This window comes from Cucurbita pepo, unplaced genomic scaffold (genome assembly GCF_002806865.2).
Source record: "Cucurbita pepo subsp. pepo cultivar mu-cu-16 unplaced genomic scaffold, ASM280686v2 Cp4.1_scaffold000379, whole genome shotgun sequence".
In the NCBI taxonomy this organism is placed as follows: domain Eukaryota; kingdom Viridiplantae; phylum Streptophyta; class Magnoliopsida; order Cucurbitales; family Cucurbitaceae; genus Cucurbita; species Cucurbita pepo.
In genome coordinates this window covers 19,744-27,408 of record NW_019646614.1, presented here as the reverse complement: position 1 = coordinate 27,408, position 7,665 = coordinate 19,744, and the positions used below count along the sequence as shown (strand labels likewise).

Below are 7,665 nucleotides of genomic sequence, written 5' to 3'. Positions count from 1 at the left end.
TTCCTAATAACTCTGCAACTAAATTCATATTATGCTAAGAAACAATTTTTTTACTCGCAAGAAGTAAAATATGCAACTTTAACTAAAATTTCATCTGAACAAATTTTATTGCCATACAACATAGATGACAATTATAGCCTTCAAACAAAAACTAGAGTAGTTGTGGTGAACGGGATAGAAACTCTAGTGTTCATCCATAATATACAACCACTACCTAAATTATGACCTAAAAATTTGAAAACATAAGTTGTAGTTGAAAATTACATAAAACAATCCCCTAAATCAAAGAACTCGTGTCTAATTAGTAAACCCTAAAGATAGTAGCTAACATAGAGTAATTGAAGCTCCACATGAAGTAATTTAAAGTTCCAGTTACTTAACTAAAGTTTATCTCGTCTTTAGTGAAGCATGAGTTGCACTTAAGTTCATGAAATATTTATAGACTCCAACTCTTAGTACTATTAATGCAATTATATTTCATATGAGTTTGTCATAAATCAAACTATGGTACATTCAATACAACTTCATTTTCTTGTCATACGAAGCAAAATAGAAGAATTAAATCAAACAAACTGACGAACTGAGCCGAATAAATCCAACCCAACCCAAACTGATTAGTTTGATTCATTTGTTGGGTTGTAGTTTATTCGATAACACTTGCATATTAGAACAATTCAACATTACATGCCTTACTTACAAGTAAAATACTAGACCATCAACTTTTTGTTTTATAGTCCAACAACCGCTTAAGAAAATAGATTTCAAACTTGACAGAAAAAAATATATTGAGTAGGAGTTAAAAATGTTGCATTTTTTTTAGAAAGGGCATTTGGTCTAGTGGTATGATTCTCGCTTAGGGTGCGAGAGGTCTCGAGTTCAATTCTCGGAATGCCCCTATGTTCATTTCTCAAAAGATGAGCCTTAGAGAAAGATAATGCTCTTATTAATATCATTTACTTGTGTACTCCACGATATATGTCTATAGTCCATAATAAGGCCATTTGGTCTAGTGGTATGATTCTTGCTTTGGGTGCAAGAGGTCTCGAGTTCGATTCTCGGAATGCCCCTCTAAAAGATAAAAATGACAATTTTGAAATGAAAAAAAACAAAATGAAATAAAAATAGTTTAGTCATCAATGGAGCCTAACTAACCAAAGGAATGCGTGGCAATGCACGACTTCAACTTATATAAATTTCATATATTAAGGCACGGAAAATATATAGACTAGCAACTAAGAATTATAGATCTACTTTATAGATCTACTACAAAGGCATTTAGTCTAAGTGGCATGATTATGGTGTGAACTAAGAATTATAGATCTACTTTATAAATCTACTACAAAGGTATTTGGTCTAAGTGGCATGATTATGATGTGAGAGGTCTCAAGTTCGATTCTCAAAATGCCCCCAACAATATTATATCAAAATGAATTATGCAAAATAATATGATTTAAAATGTGATTTTTAAACATTGAACCAAGAAGATGAGAATAGAGAATGAAACATATTCATGGAACTTTTCACTCAAATACGTCATCTGGTTTCACAATCCTAGAACTTTTCAGTCAAATACGTCATCTGTTGTCACAATCCTAGAACTTTTCAGTCAAATACGTCATCTGTTGTCACAATCCTAGAACTTTTCAGTCAAATACGTCATCTGTTGTCACAATCCTAGAACTTTTCAGTCAAATACGTCATCTGTTGTCACAATCCTAGAACTTTTCAGTCAAATACGTCATCTGTTGTCACAATCCTAGAACTTTTCAGTCAAATACGTCATCTGTTGTCACAATCCTAGAACTTTTCAGTCAAATACGTCATCTGTTGTCACAATCCTAGAACTTTTCAGTCAAATACGTCATCTGTTGTCACAATCCTAGAACTTTTCAGTCAAATACGTCATCTGTTGTCACAATCCTAGAACTTTTCAGTCAAATACGTCATCTGTTGTCACAATCCTAGAACTTTTCAGTCAAATACGTCATCTGTTGTCACAATCCTAGAACTTTTCAGTCAAATACGTCATCTGTTGTCACAATCCTAGAACTTTTCAGTCAAATACGTCATCTGTTGTCACAATCCTAGAACTTTTCAGTCAAATACGTCATCTGTTGTCACAATCCTAGAACTTTTCAGTCAAATACGTCATCTGTTGTCACAATCCTAGAACTTTTCAGTCAAATACGTCATCTGTTGTCACAATCCTAGAACTTTTCAGTCAAATACGTCATCTGTTGTCACAATCCTAGAACTTTTCAGTCAAATACGTCATCTGTTGTCACAATCCTAGAACTTTTCAGTCAAATACGTCATCTGTTGTCACAATCCTAGAACTTTTCAGTCAAATACGTCATCTGTTGTCACAATCCTAGAACTTTTCAGTCAAATACGTCATCTGTTGTCACAATCCTAGAACTTTTCAGTCAAATACGTCATCTGTTGTCACAATCCTAGAACTTTTCAGTCAAATACGTCATCTGTTGTCACAATCCTAGAACTTTTCAGTCAAATACGTCATCTGTTGTCACAATCCTAGAACTTTTCAGTCAAATACGTCATCTGTTGTCACAATCCTAGAACTTTTCAGTCAAATACGTCATCTGTTGTCACAATCCTAGAACTTTTCAGTCAAATACGTCATCTGTTGTCACAATCCTAGAACTTTTCAGTCAAATACGTCATCTGTTGTCACAATCCTAGAACTTTTCAGTCAAATACGTCATCTGTTGTCACAATCCTAGAACTTTTCAGTCAAATACGTCATCTGTTGTCACAATCCTAGAACTTTTCAGTCAAATACGTCATCTGTTGTCACAATCCTAGAACTTTTCAGTCAAATACGTCATCTGTTGTCACAATCCTAGAACTTTTCAGTCAAATACGTCATCTGTTGTCACAATCCTAGAACTTTTCAGTCAAATACGTCATCTGTTGTCACAATCCTAGAACTTTTCAGTCAAATACGTCATCTGTTGTCACAATCCTAGAACTTTTCAGTCAAATACGTCATCTGTTGTCACAATCCTAGAACTTTTCAGTCAAATACGTCATCTGTTGTCACAATCCTAGAACTTTTCAGTCAAATACGTCATCTGTTGTCACAATCCTAGAACTTTTCAGTCAAATACGTCATCTGTTGTCACAATCCTAGAACTTTTCAGTCAAATACGTCATCTGTTGTCACAATCCTAGAACTTTTCAGTCAAATACGTCATCTGTTGTCACAATCCTAGAACTTTTCAGTCAAATACGTCATCTGTTGTCACAATCCTAGAACTTTTCAGTCAAATACGTCATCTGTTGTCACAATCCTAGAACTTTTCAGTCAAATACGTCATCTGTTGTCACAATCCTAGAACTTTTCAGTCAAATACGTCATCTGTTGTCACAATCCTAGAACTTTTCAGTCAAATACGTCATCTGTTGTCACAATCCTAGAACTTTTCAGTCAAATACGTCATCTGTTGTCACAATCCTAGAACTTTTCAGTCAAATACGTCATCTGTTGTCACAATCCTAGAACTTTTCAGTCAAATACGTCATCTGTTGTCACAATCCTAGAACTTTTCAGTCAAATACGTCATCTGTTGTCACAATCCTAGAACTTTTCAGTCAAATACGTCATCTGTTGTCACAATCCTAGAACTTTTCAGTCAAATACGTCATCTGTTGTCACAATCCTAGAACTTTTCAGTCAAATACGTCATCTGTTGTCACAATCCTAGAACTTTTCAGTCAAATACGTCATCTGTTGTCACAATCCTAGAACTTTTCAGTCAAATACGTCATCTGTTGTCACAATCCTAGAACTTTTCAGTCAAATACGTCATCTGTTGTCACAATCCTAGAACTTTTCAGTCAAATACGTCATCTGTTGTCACAATCCTAGAACTTTTCAGTCAAATACGTCATCTGTTGTCACAATCCTAGAACTTTTCAGTCAAATACGTCATCTGTTGTCACAATCCTAGAACTTTTCAGTCAAATACGTCATCTGTTGTCACAATCCTAGAACTTTTCAGTCAAATACGTCATCTGTTGTCACAATCCTAGAACTTTTCAGTCAAATACGTCATCTGTTGTCACAATCCTAGAACTTTTCAGTCAAATACGTCATCTGTTGTCACAATCCTAGAACTTTTCAGTCAAATACGTCATCTGTTGTCACAATCCTAGAACTTTTCAGTCAAATACGTCATCTGTTGTCACAATCCTAGAACTTTTCAGTCAAATACGTCATCTGTTGTCACAATCCTAGAACTTTTCAGTCAAATACGTCATCTGTTGTCACAATCCTAGAACTTTTCAGTCAAATACGTCATCTGTTGTCACAATCCTAGAACTTTTCAGTCAAATACGTCATCTGTTGTCACAATCCTAGAACTTTTCAGTCAAATACGTCATCTGTTGTCACAATCCTAGAACTTTTCAGTCAAATACGTCATCTGTTGTCACAATCCTAGAACTTTTCNGGTGTTGGCTTGGTGTCTTTGCCAAGCATTTGAGTGATCAGTGACAAGAGCCTTTGGAGGTCAAATAAACCCGACTTTGAACTTGCCATTTTGCTATTTGTGGTAGCGACATAAAACTAATCTTGTCATTTATCTCTCTTGGTGGGGTTAAACCCAATATCTGATCTTCTTGTTTTGGGTCGTGGTATTCATGTAGTGGCAAAAAAGTTTTTGTTGAGGTTGGCACACTTGAGCTCCCCCTTTTCAAATACAACAATGGCAGCAAGTGTAGATTCATCATGGCTAAGATTCTTTCTCAACTGTACTATCGTCATCATTTTCACCCCTCTTGGTTGATGGATGTTTGTCTGAATGATCGTTGGGTTAGACTCCGTTACTACTACGCATTTTGCTAGGGGCATGTAAATGACTTTGTGTTCTAGTAGGATGTCAATCCCTGACTATTTGGGCTCTAGAATGTTAGATATAAAGGTTGACTATTTATAGTAAAAATCTGATACAGATATATATACTAAATAATTATATACGGTAGGCGATTACATATAGTGAAGCTATATATAATAAATTGAAATCATATGTATACACATTAGTCAGTGCTTCCTAAATGTACATTTCTCATTCTCCATATCCTCTCATTGCATACCTGAAGTCATTAATACAAAACCATTAGTCAATAGTTCTTACATTTTCTCTATAATGTTCTTTGTGTTCATTTAGATCAAGTGTGTGCGTTGTTGTGTTATTCTAATAACTGGTATCAGAGCGAGGAGAGATTCACCACGATCTGTGAAGATGGAAAGTTCAAAGACTGGAATTGAAAAGTTTGATGGATTCGATATCAGTTTCTAGAAGATGCAGATTGAAGATTATCTATACGAGAAAGATATTCAGGAACCCATTTTGGGGGTGAAGCTGGATACCATGACCACGGAGGAGTGGAAGCTCAAGGATTGTCACGCCGTAGGGTTAATCTGGTTGACGCTGCCAGGGAACCAAAGAAAGTGCGATTGGAAATGGTCCATACAGACGTTTAGGGACCATCTCCAGTTTCTTCATTTCTGGTACCAAAATTTCATGGATTAGAGGTCTCGCACTGTGCAACGACAACTCTCTGTTTTCCTAAGGCTAGTCAGATATCTCATGACCACTCTTTTCCTCCTCACCATATCTAGACACTATAACGTTGATCCAGTATTGTCTTATATAGTTAACGTTCACTCTTTAACGTCCAAGGACATTTTATAACTACCACGAAAATCAAAACATACAATAAATTCATACAAGTTTTACAATATATCATATACTACAAAATAGGGTTAGACTGCTTACTTGGTCACGGAGAGACGTGTCATCGAGCTGAGTCATAGAGATATACGACTCTTTATCCTAAGAAAAAATCTATATAATTTAAAATCTGGCTGCTCTGATACCAATCTGTCACAACCCAACTTTTAAGGGTTCAAAACTCAAATAGAAACTAAAATTGAGAGTGAAAACAAATAAAAATAAAAGTAAATTAATATAAAAAAAGTACAAAAAAACTCAAACGCAAAGACAGACTAACGCTACATAACAACCCCATCTGTGAGTGCACAACCTTTGAAGGCTCCCTCATCTCAACGATAAGTTCTATTACGAACCCATCCAAAATAATCACACCTGTGACCGCATCTCCTGACTTTAAACTGCTAGTCTAAACATGGTTTCGTCACGAAAGCTTTAGAGATAAATCTATCTTTACAAAAATATTTTTCTCTTAATTTATAATTAGTCATAAAAAGAAATAATTAGGTATAAATTTTATCTAGAATTCAAAACTTTCAAATCCTACCGTTCCTTAACCAGATTCAAATCCAGATTCTAGAACTCCTAGTACCATATATAAAGTTGGTATCCTCTAATAAAACAGGAATTTCTCTTAAGATCATTAAATTCTTATAGACTCCAGGCTCAATATCATTAATACAATTATGTTTTATCTTGAACACGCCAAACATGAAACTAAAGTGTGTTCAATTTAACTCCATTTTATTGCCATCTTGAATGATGTGTAGGGTATATTCTTGATTTACCTTAAAGTTCTTGTGACATGACAGTTCATATTAGTTAAGCTTTTTGCAAAATCACAAGTTAAAAGACAACAACGATGAACCTAGGTCTATTAGTCAATTCAAAGACAATTTCTTTCTCCATCTTATCGGTAATAATAGTTCGACTAAATCCATATTATGCAAAGAAACAAGTTTACGACTCATAAAAACAACTACCTAAATTATGTCCTAAAAATTTGAAAACATAAGTTGTAGTTTGATTAATGCAATTATGTTTCATGAGTTTGTCATAAATGAAACTAAGGTGCATTCAATACAACTTTATTTTCTTGTCATAGGAGGCAAAATAGAAAAATTAAATCAAACAAACGGAAGAACTGAACCGAATCAATCCACCAAAATTGATTAGTTTGTTTCTTTTGTTGGGTTGTTGGTTTATTTGATAACCCTTGTATACTATAACAATTCAACTTTTCGTTTTATAGCCCTCCAACTACTAAGAGAAAAATATATTTGAGTAGAAGCTAAAAATATTGGATGTTCAAGAAAAGGCATTTGGTTTAGTGGTATGATTCTCACTTGGGTGCAATAGGTTTTGAGTTCAATTCTTGAAATACCCTTATGTCTAAGTCTTTTCTTATATAAGGACTTCATATTCGAAATCAACCTAACTTCATATTCAACATCTTTCTTATTCTCCAAGACAAATTCTACATCCGAGGACTTCACGTGTTTCCTGCGACCTTAATACCTAGGCCTATGGCTTCATACATACGTTTCAAGTGGTATAACAAGGGCATTTGGTCTAGTCGATAACAAGGGCATTTGGTCTAGTCGTATGAAAGTTCAATTCTCAAAATGCCCCTTCAAGAGATTGTAGTATGAAAGACATTTACCAAGTACATAAATACATTAAAATAACACAAGTGACACATGTAAACTATGTTATTAATATTTTATTTCTATAACATCTTTCCTTATTTATGAAATAATGAGTGGAGGTATTTTTTATTTTCACAATCACTGATGACGGGAAGTTTAGGATTTTTTAATTTAAGAATCGTGGGGATGTAGCTCAGATGGTAGAGCGCTCGCTTCCGATGTGGAAAGTACGGAGATCGATACCTTGCATCTCCAAA

The 7,665-nt window shown here is 34.7% G+C and overlaps 2 non-coding genes across 2 annotated transcripts; both read left to right on the top strand.

The window, feature by feature from the left end:
* Positions 1 to 823: 823 nt before the first annotated feature.
* TRNAP-AGG lies at positions 824 to 895 on the top strand. Its single transcript has one exon. It is a non-coding gene; the product is annotated as a tRNA-Pro (tRNA).
* Positions 896 to 995: 100 nt separating this feature from the next.
* On the top strand, positions 996 to 1,067 carry TRNAP-UGG. The gene has a single exon. It is a non-coding gene; the product is annotated as a tRNA-Pro (tRNA).
* The last annotated feature ends 6,598 nt before the right edge of the window (positions 1,068 to 7,665 follow it).